Here is a 19,737-nt window from a genome sequence, read left to right as displayed (position 1 = left end):
ATGTAATTTGTCACTTACCCACCTAAGCTTGGGGTGACAGCAGTTTGTTTAAGGGCTGGGCAGAGCCAGAAGACCTGCAGCCTTGCCCAGCTCCATTCCCAACCTTCCTGCACACAGCCCTGAGCGGGCACCTTGCCCCTTGTGCTTGGTCTCCCCTTCCCCAGCTGTCTGCCCTGGCTAGGGCTGCCTCGACCTCTCACAGCAAGGTGCATCTCCCCTAGGCGTATTCTGTGCCTTGTTCAGTGAAGCCCAGTGAAGGTCTCTAGGCAATACAAAATAAAAGGTCTATGTAATACAAAATAGATGCTAACTGGTTATTCAAATATCTGCATGGATTTCCACATTTGAAAATATTTCCTCCAGAAAGCAGAAATAATCAACAAACGTCTGCCTGTAAACATGCAAGGCTAAATCAGCAACAGATGATGTTTACAGAGAGGTCTCACCAAAGTAGCTTTGTACAGCTAACGTTCCTTTATCAGATGCTCCCCAAATAGCCCCCCTCTCGTGCTGTGTTCAGCTTAACAGATAAGGCAGGGTCAGAACGGAGGTTTCAGCCGACAGATAAGTAATACTTGAACCCCTCTTTCCGTGCTGCAGAGGCTGGAGGTTTGGCATGCTGATCATCACGAGCTCCGCCTAGCTCATGGCTTCACCTCACACCAAGCGAGTCAGACCGCACAGGCCAGAACGGAGCTCCACAGGTTGCTCAAATCCCTCTGGTAACAGTACCACAAGTTGAGCTATACCAAAAGCTTTCCACTAGGCAAGACAACTGCACGTTAAGATTGCCATTTTAAATAGGTCTGGCATTTCTAAAGCTTGGGTGAAATAAGGTGACCTGAAGAAAGGCACCAGACCCTCACCCGCAGGATCTATGCTGTAGTGAATGTTTCGACGACTGTATAAGCAACCTTTTCTGCAGAAGAAAGGAACTACTGGCCCTGATGTACTGTTTTGAGAATGGAGGTTAGCTGAGAACTCTCACCAAAAAAAAAAGGAAAAATTCAGCAGAGGCCATAGGTAGCCCTGACTGGCCTCTGCCGCAGGGCACCCCCGTTCCTCGGCACAAGGAGAAACTTCATCACGGGCCTACTGAGCAGAGCTCTGAGAAAAGGACATTTTGTTTTCAGATGTTTTCCTCTTGCATGCTTTGAATGAAGAGGAAAAAAACACTAAAAAAAAAAAATACCAAGCTCTGATGAGAAAGATAAATTCTCAAAAACAGTGACAGACGCCCAGAGCAGATACTGGAAGAAAAAGGCCACTGAGATCCGATTAGCCCAGTGAATCAGCGCTGCGGACAGTATCTCTAAACCAACCTCCTCTTCCCCCTTCCCCTCCCACACTCCTCTTCCCATCGCTGCGAGGCTCTGGCGGCCCGCGGCTCCTCTGCCCACCGCTCACACACGTCCCCTGGCCGGGGGCCCGGCGCTGTCAGCATTGGCTCACGCAACACTCGCTGTTGGCGCTGCTGAAGTCAACGCTGGCATAGGCAGCCAGGCCCTCAGCTTTGGATCACTTCACTTGCCACAAGAGCAGTTGCTGGCCCCTGCTTCTAGCACTACAGTCATCCTTTCCCCACTCCGGCATTTGGGATGATTTCTGGGCTCATGCGGTTCAAAGGGGATGGGCTGGCAGGTAGGGAAAAATCTCATCTTTTGAGAAGAAGGAAAAACAACTCCCTTTTATCAAAGGAGGACATGCAGCTGTCAGATGTGTGAAGCTCCTGTGCGTTTGCAGCCCATTCTCTGCCTCATACACTGCAATTTGAGTCTTCCCAAGGTAGCTCTAAGCCAGCCAGCCCCACATGGGCTGTGCACTTATGTGTGGTCCTTGGCTGGATGAGAAACCTGCACGGAGTTCATTGCAGCCAGAAGTACACCAGCAGATGTGCCAGAGCTAGGTTTAAAGTTAGCTCAGGAAAACTGGTGTGACTGTCACAGCTGGCAGACGCACCTCGAGTGCTTTTCATCAGTCCAAACAACGGAGGACAGCAGCCCCTGAGCCAAGCAGCGCTGGACTCTGCTGCCTGGACTCTGGCTGCCTCTGCTCCCTGCTAGTGCCTCTGGGGCCTTGTATCGCCTGGGAAAAGGAAAAACTACAAAGGACGTGGAGGGCACCGGTAGGATACTGCTCTTCCACAGCACCGAGTTGCTCTCCCCCTGTTAGAGGTGACAAATAACAGCCCCAGTGAGTGTGATGATAGCAACTGGAACAGCACACGAGAGCAGACGTTCTCTCCCAAATAATTGATTGTGGTTCAAGAGCAAAGAGGCAGGAAGAGGAGTGGCAGAAGGATCCTGTCATGAGCTGACAGAGGAATTCAGTCAGGTTTCAGCTATTTACAATTCCTTTGCTGTTAACTAGCAGACCTTTCGGTGACACTTCCCAGCAGTGAGCCCACTGCCACATGGCTGACTGTAAGCAGCGTCACGTTGCTCTAGCGCGGGCCAGAAGATCGACTCATAGTTTCCAGCCCAAGCGGGTACCATTTTGGTCTGTCCAAACTCGAAGAGGCAAACCCAGGAACAAAGCCTGAAGCAGATAAATACCACAGCCCTTCCAAACCACTGGCAGCAGCTCCACTATGCGAGTAAAACGACAGCCCCCGCGTGCCGAGTCAGGGGGAGCCACACAAGGCCCTGGCTGCAGGGCGAGCTGAGCACCAGCGCACCAAGAAGCTCTCCCAGGCCTCCCTCTCCTCTCTGTTCTGGAGCCAGCATCAGCAATATCTTTGCGGAAATAAGCTCTAATAGTTGCTCTGGATCCAGCAGGAGGAGCTGGCTAAGCACACATTTTTGTCTTAATGTAGGGCCTAAATAAACAGTCAAATAAGAACTCAATTTAAGAAATCCTGTAGTTTAAAGGATTCCCTCAATTCTCTGTATTGCTTTTATTCCCGTGGCAATTGATACAAGTCTGATCTGCAGTCCAAATATTTTTCCTGCCTATTTTTCTAGTGTTACTAGAAATACACACACACATACACACAAATTTGATGTAGGCTTGAACATTTTTTACAAGTACTCTAACACCATTATCCCAAGTAATAGTCAAAAAGGTATTTTTTCCTTTAATTACACGTATCAAACCCCACTGATATGCAGGCAAATCATCTCCGTAGCTGAGGGATCCAGAGCACCCCAAAGCTTGCTATCTGTACAGCTGATGCCCGCGGTGCAGGGGCTCAATTAACTGTTGGCTTCCAGCCACAACAGCACCCATGCACACAGACACCTCTGCATCCCCCTTCAAGGCCTTGCCGTGTTGTTTGCCAGCTTCTGTTTATCCAGAAATTGGGTTCTGGGTCTGTGGCTAATGTAGGCAAGGTTCAAAACAATGTTCACTTGCCACTTTGGAGGTGGAAGGAGATGGAAAGACCCTCACTGTAATCACAGGGTTCAACCAGAGTTGTATAAAACCATCGTCTCAGCCTTTGGGTCTTATGATTTTGTCACCTGCTGGCAAAACTGCCATGCTGAGCCCTCTTAAATTCCCTGCCTCAAGGTAATAAGGGGCTTGTGGGCCCACCTCCTTATTTGACACTTTCCAATTTATTTAGCAGGGTTTGGATCGCTTTTCAAAGGGTCCATAGCCCTTTTCACTAAACTATACATTTCCTGTGACCCTTTAAAACCTTTGTAAAATATTTTGCACCTCAGCACCTCCAGACCTCGTTTGAGTTCCCCATCCATTAAATAACAATAAAACAGCTCACTCCAGAGTCGTGAGCGTGCTCTGTCAGAGGCCAGGAGCAAGCCATAAGGACTTTGCAAAATTGTCAGATATATGCACCTGCTTATGAGTGGGTATTTTGTCCCATATTTTTGCAGTAGGAAAAGAAACCTGAGGTTTTACCTGACAGCTTCTTACAATCCAGCCAGTGTAAGGTATAATACAGTCTTTTTTTCCCTTGCTTCTCAGATCTCAGGAGCGCGTGCCAAAAGACTGTCAACTTGTTAAAAGTACATTAATGCAAATTCCAGAGCTTTCAGTTATGTTTATGCTAATAGAAAGCCTCCCGCTCTGTGACAGGCCCAAGTGAAGAGTCAGTAACAGGAAAATTAATTCCAGCTGTTGAAATTGATTTAAAACTAGCTTATTCATAATAATAATAATAATAATAAAAGAAATCCTGAAATAAAAATAAATAAGGGAAATACAGAAAGCACAAAATCATGTTTACTGCATGAAAGCAGAAAGGGTTCTCCTGTTGGGAAGAAATCTTCCAAATTTAATCAAGCCTGGTTAGAAGAAAGCTCTAGCTTGTTATCGGGTTGTAAGTGTAGATTAACATGAAAAGAATTAGCTATGTGCACAGCCTGATTTTGCACAGGAAACACAAGGGTTTTGTGCATGTATTTTGTTTTATATTCCTTATGTCTAATCCACAGGCAAGGAGACCAAACCCAGGCTGCAATGGGACAGGTGGTATTTTAGGTGATAACGGTTGTGTCCTGAGAATACGAGGGCTCCTGGGTGGGACGATTAGCTACCCACGACCACTGCATTTGTTCAGTGTTTTTATGTTTGCTTTTTTCTGACTGGAGTTCTGTGCGATTTCTGTGTTTAGACAAGCCCAGTCTTGGGATCACATACCCCAGCTTTGCTGGGGTTTCAAAGTTCAAATCGAGATCTACACGTGAAATTGCTGACTGGCCTGCTGTTTCTGAAGGGATCTCAAACGTCCATATCCTTGATCTAAATAACCAAATCCAAGTCCGCTCTTCCTAAAGTCTTTGACTGTCTATACACGGAGCCCTAAAAGGTATCGTGCTGTTTCAGTGCTATCAAAAGCAGCTGAAGGAACATAACACCTTGCAAAACGCAGTTTTGAAATGGAAGGGGAGGCAGTCTTTAAAATTTGTTCAGATATAGGCTTTCAAGCTTTCAACACCTTCAACTGGAGCCAAATCCAAAAATACGTGGTGTTCTCATTTAACCAAACAAAGAAGCTGAGTTGCCAAAGGACACAAAACCCACTGGCCGCTGCTGTAATACCCTCCTGAGTACAGGATCTGTCCCTTTTCCTAATGAACACTCCTGAAAGATATGAAGTCTTATTTAGGGTCCTGCATAGATGTTAAGCCTATTTTTAGCCCCTATAGTATCCAGCTGCCAATATATGAGTAATTAGCCACAATTGCATCATCTGATTAGGACCATATTCCTTGCTGCTTTGGAACGGACTGATCCAGAGTTCACTGACATCAATAGAAATTTCTCCATTGACTTCAGCAGACTTCACATCCAGCTTTAAAGGACAGCCTTGTTTTTAATTATCAAAAAGCCCTAATGCCCTTCCACAGACTACATCTTTGCTGCTGCCATCTCTTACTTCCAGAGAACGAAAGCTCCCCACCTTAAATCTATTTGCATTTGCCCCCATTTATGCTGCACAATTCCACAGGGGTGGACAAAGGGGTGAGGAGGGAGAGGTGCCATGACTTGCATGGATCTTAACCAATTTACGATACCAAGGAATTCACGTGCGTGGGTGGCCGTGAGGATAAAGCGTTGGACCCATTTCAGCAAGAACCTTGACAGAAGCCAAGTCAAACCCACTTTTACATAGGAAACCAATAAAGGAGTCCGGCCCCAGCCCAGTAAGGAAAGGACTGGGCTGGTGAGGTTGCAGGAGGTTGCTTCCTTTCAAGGGGGAAAGCGGGAAGGAGCTTTCTCTAGAAATCCCACTAGAGTTTCAAAAATTTGCCCCTTTATTGTCAACTACACAGACTTGAGATAAACTTTATAGCCTGCCAGAGCTCAGTAAAACAATGAAATGGACAGAGTAACTGCTGAAATGGAGACACTGTCATTTCAGAGACTAACAGTATCCCTGACTCATGCCATCAGAGGAAGGAAAGAACAACAATAAAGAAAGCACAGGCTATTTCTCAGACTGCACCCCATGACTTCTGCTAGCACAAACCAGGAAAGAAGGACACTGCACATTTTTAACTGAGGAATGTGCAACTAGAACAATCATTTGAACTTAAAAGGGACGCTCACAGCTTTATCTACCAGCTATAGTCAATTCGTGTGGGGAAATGAAGCATTGCAAATTAAACAAAAAACTGATTAGTAAGGAGAAGAAGGAAGGTACAGCACCCTTTGTAGGACTCATACATCTCTCCTGAAAAATTAGGTTTTATAGGTGGAATTAGGAATTTCTCTGAGGGCTCATATTTCCCTCTGTGGCACTCATTCTGTCCTTGCTCACCCCATTTTGAGGTGGTTGTTCACCACGCTCAGGCCATTTTCAAGCAAACTGCCAGGTCCCAGTTTCTAATCTAATGCAAGTCAGGCTTCTACCTGCCTTCAGTTCTCCTGGCCCCAAATCAGCAATGCAAACCCAGGAATTCAAATACCATCAGTTCGGGGAGGGGGTGGTGGTGTTTGTTTTTAATAACAATCAGCTTTGGGTTATTTTTCTCTGCCTTCTGGATCCTTAGTCTTTCAGGCATAACCAAGTCACATTTTCAAATTATGTGGGGGGATGGAGTTTACGCAAACATAAGGACTGGAAACACGCTTTTAAAATGAAGCTAAAACTATCAAGCAGCTATTTAATCTCCAGAGACCAGGTACTAAATCACCAAAAAAAAATCAATAGCCTCACCAGAAAATGGTGGTGCTGCACATCCTCTCCCTTCTATATATTTCTTACTGACATGAAGGAAGCTTGAGTTGAGAACCAAGTGAAGACTATCAGGATTTAGCCTTATGACATACAGAAACCATTACTGTCCAAAGTCTATAAAAGAAAAATCATGAGGCTCAGTCTATTTTCCCTAAATGAAAGGAGTTTGAAGCAGGTAGGAATCATGGGTCGTGAAAATGTCAGGAAGAAGTCTGGGCCGAAGCCCAGAACAAGTATGCATAAAGGGAAGGCTAGGAGGACTCCTCTGCCTTGCTTTTTGCAGGGCTTTTGAGCCTACCGGTGTAGTCAGAACAGTGGCGAAACACAGGAATTTGAGAAATGGGGAAAAAGTAACCATCACCTCAATAGCTTCCTGGTTGCACCAGTCTGAAGCAATGCCTGGGACTGCAGGGAAGACCAGAACACGCAGGATCCCACATGCACAGGGTCGAGGTCACATTCTCCACGTGCTGCCCTGTTCCACATTCTCCTGCAGAAGGCTGGGCTGGCCTAAAAGGCAGGAACCTTAGAAACAACCTCAGCATTGTCCTCAGCTAATCAGATGTTTCCTAAAACACCGTTTAAGCTGTGCAGCACACATGCACCTCCTGCTGGATCAGGCCTTTATTTCAAAAAGCTGTAGCCATGGAAGAAAGGAGCTGAACTCTTTTACAAGGCATTAAGTTTCATTTGCAATTACTTTGGATTTTATTGCACTACTGAATATAACAGGTTCATTAACTGGGCCAGCAACATTGTATCCATATGCCTTTTTAATAGAGCTTTTCTGTTATTGTTTCCTTATTGGTCTTTTCCCTTTTGCAACATGCAACTGGATTTTACTGGCATCCAGCTTTTGCAATAGCTCCCAGGTGGCTCCTCCATGAACCCTATTTGTTAATTTGATGGCTGAATTGGTGTACGAGGAATGAAAAATAGTTAATGAAATGCCCGAGATGCTACTTTACAGCAGTGGCAACAACCCAGCAAATGTTCCCCAGAGTAAGCCCTGTGGGTTAAGCCGTACCTTGTCCAGTTCATCCCTGGAAGCAAGAAACCTTTTGCTAACACACCTGCCTTCCTCTGCAGCCAACCATGACTCCAGCAGGATGGAGGAGAGCCAACATCCTTGTTTTGTGAAGGGATGGAGACATAGCAGAAAGCATGAGAGGGACAGAGGACAGGGCTCCTGCTCCAGCCAGTTTCCAGAGAACACTTTTTTTTTCAGGGCAAAATCTAAAAAAAAATAAATCTGGTTCAGTCCAACAGTTCCCACTAGGAACCTGATGGTCAGGTTGTCAAAAGAACTGAGCTCCCACCAGCATCCATTCTGCTAAGGGCTTTCAAGAGCTTGAGCTCCTTTGAAAACCTGGTTCCCCGAACAAGATACCAGCAGCTGATGGTTAAACGTGAAGGGCAGGCACTGTTCTCTTGCTCTTGCCTTGTTAAATAATGCATTTCTTTCTACAGCGGATAAGCACTGAAAAGCCTCATGGAAGAAATACATCTAAAGGAGGATTGGAATAGAGAGATAAGCCGATGGTGGAGAAGAAGGGAGTTTCACCTGCACAGTTCCATGTCAAGAATTTTTTTTATGACCCCCCTCCTCCCCACCCCCCCACCCCCAAATCAGAAATGCCAAATTACCATGAGCAAAACATTGTGTGTAAGAAAGGCCTGATTCTGACGAATATTCCTCACTCGGGGAAAATGAGAAAAACGTTTCAAGTTTTTGTTTGCCACGACTCTTCATTTCAATGTTTAATTTACACTTGCAAAAGACTCTAAATAATAATAAAAAAAAAAAGTAAAAATTAAATGAGATGTTTCAATTGTTCAGATCATTATGGTCCCATGGGGCTTTCTATTTTGGGGTGAAGGACTATTTTAATATTTCTGAGATGAGACATTTCAATCCTGATTTAGGAGGTTACTTGATTTTTGCCATTTTTTACATCCAAAAAATTTCTCCTAAGGAGGGGAATCTTGGTAAGCTCTGTTCTAGACCCAAGTCCAGGGAACACAAAATGCAAAAGCATCACCACCCAACAGCTCTCCCTTTTGCTGAAATAGCATCCTGAAACATTTGCTTTGCCAAAAGCATGAGCAGGAATAGAAACAGCATGATCTTGCTGGGGTTACAATCCACCATTTCCAAATGCAAGCTCCTCACACAGGCTCATTGACTCAGGACTGCTCAAGTTAAGCAGAAGACTCATTACTCTTCTCCTCAGGACTTTTCCCCCTCCTACCTCCTCAAGCCTTCCCTTACATTATGTCTCAGATAACAACAAAACACAGAAAAGGCTTGATCCAAGGCAGCCCTGCTCTGATGTATCCCTTCAGCCCTCCCCACAAAGCCCCTTCATACAACTTCTCACCTCTCCCCCTTCTCAAAGGCCAGAGAAGCCCCCTCAGCATCTTCTCCACTGGTGCTTTACTGGTACCCTGGACACCTGAAGCTATGCAGGTATCTCCGCACGCAATCCGGCACCAAATCTGAACCCTTCAGTGCTTTCTGGAACACAGCTATCTTCAGAATCCCAAACAAATACATTAATTGCTTTCAATTTATCAGCCTCAAATCATTCTGTCTAATTACCATTCATCTAGAGTTTGTGTTTTTAATGGTTTATGGGTATTGTTGGTAATCTTTTAATTTCTCATTAAAAACAATATCTTGTACGCACTATGTGTGAAAAGCCCTAATCCGATAAATCAAGCAAGAGTAACACAGTTAAAAGGAAATCAGTGGAACAATATTTGGGTTTATATATTTCTGCCAGTCAATTTGTAATTAAAAGTTGCTACTTTAAAAAACACAGTTGTTGCTGTGAAAGCCATTATCAGTCGGCATTTTCATATGAATACTGCTTTAATTAATTAGCAAAAGTAAATACATTATATATCAAAAACCGCTTTCCCACTGAACCCATGCGTTCCAGAACAAAAGGCTTAATAAACGACACAAAAGAGGGACAAATTAGCTGATCCCACCCTCCCTTTTCAGGTTTAGAGTCTTTTAAAGTTCTCCAAGGTTTTTCCCCCCCACACTTGCCTTTTTTTTTTTTTAATACATTGTTTGTTTTTCTTTAGAAGTGTGTATGGGGGGAGAAGATGCTACACAAACACAAAACATGCCATTCAAATTAAATGATTTGGAAATCAGTTTTGCTGGTTCTTAGAAAATAAGAGTGTTTATGATTATTAAAAACCAAATGTAATTACGATCACATACAACACAGTCCCTTTGGAACAAATTATTTGCTGAACATTAAGGGGTTAGAGTTTGATTCGCAAAAGGAAACGATGTGTCTGAAAAATTATTCTTTTGTCTAGGGGCTTTCCAGAGACTGGAGACAGCAGGAGAAAGTGCTCCATTTTCGTCAACAAGCTGGAGAGAAAGTGTGGATGAAGTGCTATTTGTGGCTCAAGTCTATGATAAGAACACCTTAAAACATCAACAGTATCTCTTATCTCTTGTGCCTTTAACAAGGACCAGGGGTCCTGCCATCGTGCTAGTGAACAAATCACTCACCTCATCCTGGCTCTCTCCTTGCCAAATTGCTCAAGTGCTGCAAGCAGGGTACGCCCATGAGTAAGGAGCAGAGAAAGGAGCAAGTACCTCAGCTGACTGACGGCTGTGACCAGGGCTGGGCTTCCACAAGACAGCAGTATGGTGAAACCTGATGGCAGGACCATGAGCACAGATGGAGAGCCTGACCTAAACAAAACCAAAATAAGAAAAAAAAAAAACAACAAAAATCAACAACGAAAACACAAAGCAAACAAAAAAACAACCACCAACAAAACAACTGTATGAGGCTGCCCGTTGGGTAAGTTGTTCCCCATTTCATTTGACTTACCTAGAGCTGGAACTCACTGCACAGTGATGAACAGCAACCTTAGCAGACTGAGCCTCACCACCTCTTCAACAGTGTAAACACAAGTTGCTCAACAGATGAGGCCAAGAAGTGCAAATACCAGACCAAAACAAGTACAAGAGGACTCTGGAAAAATATAATTGCTCAAGGGAGAATGTAGAGTTTGCATATACTTTCCATAACCGTACTGAAGGCTTTCCACCAAAGGATACCTCCAAAAATAAAGACTAATGCTAGGACGATGTTGATATTGAACCAGATAATTGTATGGCTATTAAACACCCATGCAAGGCATCCAAACCTGCACTAATGCAGGAAAACCAAGGTTACATTCAGCCAAAGGCAGTCTGCAGTCTCTCCAACTCCGACTCTCTCCAGCAAGCTTCCCTTCTCACCAGATATTTCATTTCTCCCTCTCAGTCCTGACTCCTAGCCATCTCCCCACTTATACCAGATACTCAGCATGCTTCCTCCCCCAAAGTAGATGGCAAGCAAGCTTCTTCTTGACTGAATTAATAAATCTTCATCCTCTATTTTGGGATGCATATAAAGATATAACAATAAGTCCCAGTCCCACATGTTCTGCCTTTTCTTATGTTTTCTCTTCTCTTGTGCTCCTAGACTGCATAGCCTTTGGAGAAGAGACAGTATTTTGCCTGACCTGGAAGCATGCAGTGAGCGCCATGCAGATGAACAGCACTCTAAGCAATCAGAATTAATATTTCAAGGTAACTGAAGAACACAGAAGTTTGAAGGTTGTCCCCCTGCTTGCTCAGCTCCTATACACCGTCATACCACAACAGCAACTTTCTCCAGGCGTTTCAGACAGGAAACATTCATATTTACACCTTGCCTTTCATCCAAGGCTTCCACGCAACCCACTTGATACTCTATGTACCAGCCTCAACCCCTCATGCACCAGTTCTGTGTGAGCTACCACTCAACAGAAGATGCATCTGCCCCAGGGAACGTCACAGAGTTTCAGCAAGAAGCACCTTTCCTTGGAGTCCCAGCATGACCTGAACACCAAATCACTGTTACCTTTCAGAGGGGGCAAAAATCATGCTGCTAATCAGTTGTTGGCTTCTTGCAGGGGCTGAGAGCAGCCCTGCTATCAGCTCACTGGGGTGGGAATCACAGCACTTGGCTGATCACTCCCCTGGACGTGTTTTTAGCAGAAACTGGTATTTACACCTCAATCAGTGCATAGTCTTGTTAGGTACCGTTAAACTTAGCTAGGATACCCACAGTTAAAGCCACATTTCAGCAGACACACAGGAGGTGTCTGCGCAATGCATGGGAATGAAACAGCGTGGGGTGAGATGCCAAGAGCAGCACCGTGCTGAGGGATGTTTCAGCACAGAGAAGTGTGCCTCATGCAGGCCTTCGGTGCAGGCATTCTTTTCCCTTCACATAACTGCATTGATTTTTATCATTGTTATATTTGGTTCAGCCGCCCATCTGGAAAGTTCTTGCCTCCCCCGGCCCCCATAAATAACCAAACCCAGCTCTAACCAAAGGCAGTTGACAGAATCAGCCCCGTTGCCCTTTGGCAGTTCTTCCAGGAATTTTTAGGGTTTTTACCAGTCAGGAAAAGGCTTTGATGCTTTGGAATCAGGATTTTATGAAGATCATTTTGTAGGGTTCAGCCAACTCATGAAGTGTCAAATGGGGGGCACTCTTTCATCTCATTGCTGGATGGGGAAAAGATCCTCCCTCTTACCGGAATGAGGACTCGAGAGGGGGGAACATCTCAGAGAGATGAAGGCTCATCCATAGAGGGGAGGGTTTCTTTTCTCTTGGTAGAGTCCACCCACCACATTCCCATCATACTGATTGCTGCAGTCCTATCTGTCTGGTCTCCAGGCTGCATCAGATAAGAGAACTGCCTGCTCGCTCCGGTTCTGATGCTGCGCCGTCGGGGCCTCCCAGCCGCAGAGCCAGGCTCTTCCTCACCCTCCTTCTCCAGCTGCCTGCTTCAGTGACTGCTGCATTGGTAGGGATGCTGTCAGAAAACCTGTCACTTGCAAAGAATGAGGCAGCGATCAAGAACAGCCTAAGGAAATTAGATCTTTCACTTTGCATTTCTAAACACCCAGTATAGAAAAAAGAGCAAGGAAACCCCCTCAAAATCTATGTGCAAATTGCTATCCAAAACAAGTCAAACGTCTACCTGATATCCCATCTCTGACAGAACTCAAAGCTGTGTACCTCAGGAGATGATACAAATCCAGCCCATACCCATTTCTGCAATGACAGACTCCCTCTGGAAGAGGGAATACATCACTCCCCAGCTAGCAACCATGCCTGGGCTCTTCAAGGCTCGATTGACAGTTTCCCAAGCTAGTCCTGTTGTGAAAGGCATTCATGCATGCTGATGGGCTGCTCCTGAAATTTGCACCTCCATTGTCTCAAGCTTTGCAGATATCACTTGTTCAGAAGCTGCATGCACCAACTAATGGCCATTTGGCAGAACTCAGAAGGACTCGTGCAGCACTGCGGACTATGCAGCCCATCTTCATCAGCTGCTTGATGCTCTTCCACCTGGCTCAGCGCAGCTCAGTTACACAAAGATTGCTTTTGTATTCCTGTGAACAATTCCTTTGCTGACTGTCCCATTTACCATGACCTGTCACTTATTGCCTTTGTGCAGAGCTGGTCCACAGTCATCCATGTGATATTTGCAAATGCTGAAGTCTCTGTCACCAAACCCACTGAAGACCATTCAGACCAGTGAAAACACAGTGATGCTCTTATTATACTCAGACTCGATTTACAGTATAGTTCTGCAGCCCAGAGGCCCCAGATTTAAGCTGTGCTACCCCATAACCCCAGAAGCTAAGAAAAGTTTGTGGGAGAAAATGAGCAAGACAGAATCCAAATTATCTTGCTGTCATAGTGAGCGGTTTAAGCTACCCACAATTTAGCACATCAGTATGCACAGACACCCCTTCCTGCACCCATGGAGACCGTGATGGCATATTGGACAAAGTACTTAATTGCTCTTGATTTCTTACAGGAGGAGAGCAAGCAGTAGTGTCACAGTGCTCTGGCAGATGTGCAGACGCCAGATACTGACACATCCTACAAGAGGAGTGAAAATAGCAAGCAGGACATAGCCAGAGCTTCTGCTCTGCTCCTGCTGTGAAGCAGAATCCAAAGGCAATGTCAGCAGCAGTCCCCAAAGGAGATTACAGCAAAAAGGCTGACCCTGATAACGCTTCAGCCTGCCTCATTCATGTCCTTGCCACAACCAAACACAGATGCCAGCCTGGGGTTCATCAAGATCATGGACCTACGCGTGAGGCACGCAGACAACACGAGCACACGCACTGCTGGCATGGAGGACTTCTGCTACATCTGCGCAGTGCTGCTGAGACATAAGTGGGGAGAGATTACAAGAAACGTTTTAAGATGATCACCTGCCCTTAACACATTGCTTTCCTGGGGGACAGCCTCCACCACACCAGAGAACTTGAAGCAGCTACTGAAAACAGACGAACAGGCTTGCAGCCATTTCTCAGCTAACCCAGCACCAGCAAGTTTCTGGGAAATCACTCTGGTGCTGTTGCATCAAATAGGTTTTTATGCATCGTATCTTTTGGGTCTAACTGCTAAAGGTGAAAGAATCATGTATTTGCCATGCTGGAGAAAGACTAGCTCCTGTTTCCAGCTCTGTATGTATGACCTTGAAAAAGTCATTCAACTTTTCAATGGCTGAATTGTTTAACTGCAAAATGAAGCTCGTTCAGCTTTTGGCTGTCTTGTCTGTTTAGACTGTAAGCTCTTCAGGGCAGGGACTGTCTCTTATTAAGCTATCATAACTCTCTCTTAATTAAGGTCTTCTACACATCCAGGGGACTCACAAAAATGTCATAAAACAAAGGCTTTCTAATAAATTTTGGGGAATTCCACATTCTGATCCAAAACTACTCAGTGGTTTTCCCTGCTGAATATGGTGCTGAATCCCTTGTTAGACTGTGTGCGAAGGGGGAGGAGGGAGGCTCCTTATAATTTAAAGAGATTGCATAAAAGACAGTTTAAGTCCTTGTGGCTGTATATTTCTTTTAATTAGTTTATGCACAGTGCATTTGCATGGGAAGATGCACAGCGTGTGGACGGACTTAATTAGGAGAACAATACGTTCCCTCTTAAGATAATGACTTAAGGATTATGAAAATTATTATTCCAGATCCATCCATGGGTCATTCGAGGTTCAGTATCCAGCGAACTTTTAAAATGCATTGAGGTCAGCAGTTTGGATACTGTCAGTAAAGTCACTTGATTTTACTGCTGCTTAAATGATTAATTATGAACAGAGGCTGCATGCATCCCCCACGTTACACAATAGCCCAAGGACTCGCTGCATTTTGCATATGCCTTCAACTACTCTGGAGAGACTGATGCACTAAAAGGGGCCGTGAGATTCGCTGTAGTCATCTGCCAGCAACATCTCCTCCTGAGCTCTTCCCCCTCCCTTTCACAGGTCCTTTCCCTTTTTGTTCCTGGCTGGGGATGCAAGACATTTCAGTCTCCGTTAATGAATCTTTGTAGCTGAAGAACTAAGACAATTAGGTGAGTGTTTAAGGACACAGGTCACTAGCCCATGTAAAATGAGGTACAATACGTGCCATTTTAGAATAAAGTACCTATGGGCATCTGGAGACATCATCTACCTGTACCAGCTTTAAGTCTGGCAGTTTGGTGGGTCTCAAGAAAGGCATCTTTTCTGTCTCTCAGCCCTGGATGACTTGCACCTCTGTGCTCATACTGGTGGAGGGAAAAGTCTGTGAATGGCCCCAGAAGCCCATTGCAGGTGTGTCTCTGGGATTCTCATCAGGGGATTCTGCTTTCCAGAGGAAAGATGGGCACTGCCATACTCAGTTGCTCATGTATTTGACAAGTAAAGTCACAGACCCCTTTTAAAAACTGGGGCTTTGTTCCAAAGGGCAACAAAGGGGCTCTCAGTGGCTTTTGAGAACTTCTCTTCTTTGTAAGAAAACATCTAGAACAACAAATGCTCAGGTCGCTTTTTGCAACCCTTTACATCAAACCAGAAAAAGCAGCATGCCCAGGAGTTGAGCTCTTGGCAAGGGCAGCCTGCAAGCAATGAAAAGCCTAGGCCAACAGGCTGCTGGCCTCCTCTCAGATGCAAACATACCCCATGATTTTCTTCACCATTTCAAAACTTCCTGAAGCCACAGAGGGTAGCTTGAGGCCAACCATGGATAGTTGGGCATCACAGATCAGCCACAGGATCTCACTGCACATTGCACTGCCTGCGGTGCAGGGCTGGGGGCAGGTGGAGAGCCAGCACCATGGCTGCTTCCTGCAATGCCTGGGAAAACACATTCCCAGAACTGATCCCAAAGCACTTTACCAGCTATTTTTTAGTGTAGCACCACACAACGCACACAAGAGGCAGTGCTCAGCACCAGTCATTCCCTGCCCTCTTTCTCTTCCCCACTACCTGCAAGGCCAGAATTGCACAGCAAAGCCCCAAACCCTGTGTGACGGCTGGGCTGTGGATCCATCCCAACACAGCTCAGCACAGTCAGGCTACTATGGAGACAGGGAGCAAGGGAAAGAAAACATACCAATAGTTATAGGACAAGAATAGAACAGCTCCTTGCTCATTTCTCACCCTCTGTTGTTGATAATGTAGCACCCAAAGCATGTTAGGCACTGTACAAGGCAAACAAAGATGTCCCTGCCCCAAAGAGATTACAATCTAATTCAGATTTTACAGTCATATTTCAAATGCACAGTGAGATCAAAGCCCTGCTCTCCTCCCCCAGGCACTCATTCTCTCTGGTGGAATATATCTTAATTCATAAATCAGAGAAGCAGCACGTCCCAGTGAATACTGCCATCCAGGACACAAAAGAAGATACAGAGATGCCAAAAGGTAGTCCTAACATCACATTAGAGCTTGGGAGGGTATTTCGGGGGGGCAGGAGAAGGGGAAACTTACAGTGATTATTGTTTTTCCATTAAAACATTTCCATCTCCAAAGCGTAGTTTTGTCTGGCTGCCATGCCACCAGCAGTAACAGCACATGACAATGATCCATGACACGCTAGAACAGAAAATAAAAATAGAGATTCTATTCATAAACTTCAGAAGCCATTGAGATAGTCTGAAAATACTTTAAAAATTGGGACAAACATCAGAGTACAGTAACACTTAATTGGAAAAGGACATCCTGAATTAGATCAGTAATTCCAAAGTAAAATCCCAATGTTCCCTGTTTTCTGATTCATTCACAGCTGGTACTAGCAGCATCAGGGCACACTTAAGCACACAAGAGTAAAAGGCAAGTCACCTCCCAACCATCATCCCCTCTGCAACTTCTAAGGGTTTCCCCCCTAGAAAAATCTGCAATTCAAACACTAAATTTGCCCCTGAACTGCTTAATCTGCAAGCTTCAGTGATCTCTCTGCAACGGGATGCACAGGCAACAGATGTTCAGAAACCGAGTTGGCAGTTTGTATCACCTGAACGTGTGATTGGGAGCAAGACAGAGAGGATGCACATTGCCTGGGAACATCTGATAACGCCGTGCCCTTCAGAGTCTGCATGTCGGTGAAGGGGCAGGAGCACGGCTTAGAAATAACCAGAAGCTTTCTTCTTCTTCCGTGAGTCACTCCTGCTTCAAGGAGCTGCAGCTTTGATTATTAACTGGGCTAGTCAGCTAGATATTTAAATGATTCCCAAAAGTCATTAAGAGCCCAATCAGATATGCAGTGCTTGACTCTAGCACAGGAATGCAGAGAGGGAATTATTTGCATAAACTGTGCTTTAGAGAAAACCTCCATGTATTTTATATTTCAGGGTACCAGGGAATCTGATTTAACCAAGTTGAAGAAATGAAAAAGAAGCTTAAGCAATTTAAGGGACAATATTAAACATAGAAGAGCAAAAAAAATAAAAAACCCAAAACATCAGCTACCACAGGGATTAGGAACAACAAAATATGATGTCAAAGCTTTCTTCCTCTCTATTCTCTAAGCAACAGGCAGCTCCTTTAGATTTCCCCTGACTTTTCAGAGAGAAAATTCAGCCTCAAAGTCAAAGCACTGCCTGAAGATGCATGCCTGTTCAGGTCTCATGACCTTTCTGTCCTCTGTCCCAGCTCGAGATCACAGAGGGGAGCTAGAGCAAGAAGTAAAGGGGTAGGTGGATGCGGAAAGTCTGCCTTTACCTAGAAGCAGCTTTACATTCACCCAGCCCCCATGCCAGAGCTGTAACAGTCTCTCACATCAAAAACTCAAGGCAAATCTTCCGTGGATTTGTTTTTATAGGAAATATGGGCTGACAAGAAACCGACAGTGTTTGGTAGGTCTGAAGGCAACAATGCACACGTACACTAGAACAAAAAGTAATACCCGGCTAGGAGCCACCTTCAGAGACAGGCAGAAGGCTGCTTAACTTGGCTGCAGCTTTTCTGGTGGTTTGTAATCCATTTTATACCTGTGCTATGCCCACAGCAGCAGGTAGCTCCTGCCCCTCTCCCGCATATCCTCACGTGTACTCTGGCCCTAAGGGGCTCCCCTCCAGGATGGGGAGCAGCTCAGGTCCCCCAGCACAGGGATCATATCCAGTACCTGAGATCCTTCCTGCTCTGGGTTACAATTAGAGGCACAACAAGCACATTTTTTTCCAGATCTGCAGCTCAAACAGAACTCATCCACAAGCAAGACTTGGGACGACTGGAAAGCTGGCCTCAGCCTGCAATATGTGAGAAAATAAGAAGGGAGGTGAATGAAGCTCCATGGGGCCCCCATCTCTTAAGGTGAAAAGAACAATGAACTACCCAAACGAACATCCTTACCCTGTGTTTCAGGCAGAAGTCAGCGTTCCCATCAGGAGCCAGAAACCAGGGCAACCTGTGGCTGGTCACTGAGGCTCCTCACCCTTCAGTACCCCACCTGTACAATGGGGGATAAAATATTTTTCTTCCTTCTTTCCTTCAAGGGATGGGAGCTGACAGATTAAATGCACTCATGCCTACAAAGCCTTCCCCAGAAAGAAACTGTCATAAGGAGGGCAAAACTGTTATTGTTATTATGATTAGAAACCAAGGTTCTCCTGTGCAGTTATTTAATTAAACCATAAATACAAACGGATAAGTGTCTAATGAGCCAGCTCTACACAGTATATTTATATTCCTCTGAAAAGAACAATGCTTAAACTAGTTGCAAATAACAGTGCTCTCTCCCAGCCTGGTTTTCTCTGCAATCAGGAATCAGGCCGCACAGTAGTTTGCTGACAAATTGCTTCGTGTTATGAAGATAATGAAGGCATCAAATTACTTTGCACTCCTTCCCCCTGGAAGCAGCGAGGCTCTTGCCGAAAGAGATTGCCAGGGTTTTATTTGTGCATGCATGTGTGTGTCATTTGTGACAAGACAAGCCCCAGAGGCCTGTCAGCCAAGGCAGGGAGGCTGCAACCACGGCTTCTGGCAAGTCCCCGCTGCAGCCCTGACCTTCTGGCTGTGCACTCGTCGGCGCTGGGAGGGAGGTGAGCCTGGCAGAGAGCCACGGCCCCCGAGAGGTGTTTCTTCCTCCAGTACCCACAGATATGCGCCGGGTTGTTCTGGGAGAGCTCGCATGGGTACCACAAGCCATTTAGTCACATTAGGATGGCTTTTCCCTGTGTCTAACACACTCTGCTTTCCAGGAACAAAACCTAAAGCAGCAGATCCAGCAAAGCATTTGTCCAGGGGGTTGTGCAAGGTCATCTTCAGAACTTAAGCACTTGGCCAGATCACAGCCATTCTGCACCATGGCTCTGGAAGTTTGCCTTTCTTTCCCTTTCTGCCTTCCTTTTTCCCTTTCTGCCTGGTGAAAGGATGTTTAACTCCTTCTGAGGTGGTTTCTGAAACTCAGGGCTGAAGGATAGCAAAGAAAAATATTCCCACCCCAAGCTGTTATTAATAAATAATGTATTCTGAACAGGTAAGATCTCAGTAAACTGGATCCAAACAGCTTTTTAAAGCCCCTCCAGCCACTATGAGCATCAACAAGCCCAGCAAAGCTCTTTAGTGATCATAACAAATGTGTCAGGCTTTACTCTGCAATTGATTCGCTTTTGGTAACATAAGTTAAGCTTTAAATCTATATTTCATATATAATCAAGCAGCCAAATCAGCCTTTTGATATAGAACCCAGACCAGCCGCTGTGTCTTTATCTCAGAAAGCAGGA

This window comes from Anser cygnoides, chromosome 10 (genome assembly GCF_040182565.1).
Source record: "Anser cygnoides isolate HZ-2024a breed goose chromosome 10, Taihu_goose_T2T_genome, whole genome shotgun sequence".
NCBI classification, from domain to species: domain Eukaryota; kingdom Metazoa; phylum Chordata; class Aves; order Anseriformes; family Anatidae; genus Anser; species Anser cygnoides.
Note: the sequence above shows the minus strand (reverse complement) of the source record.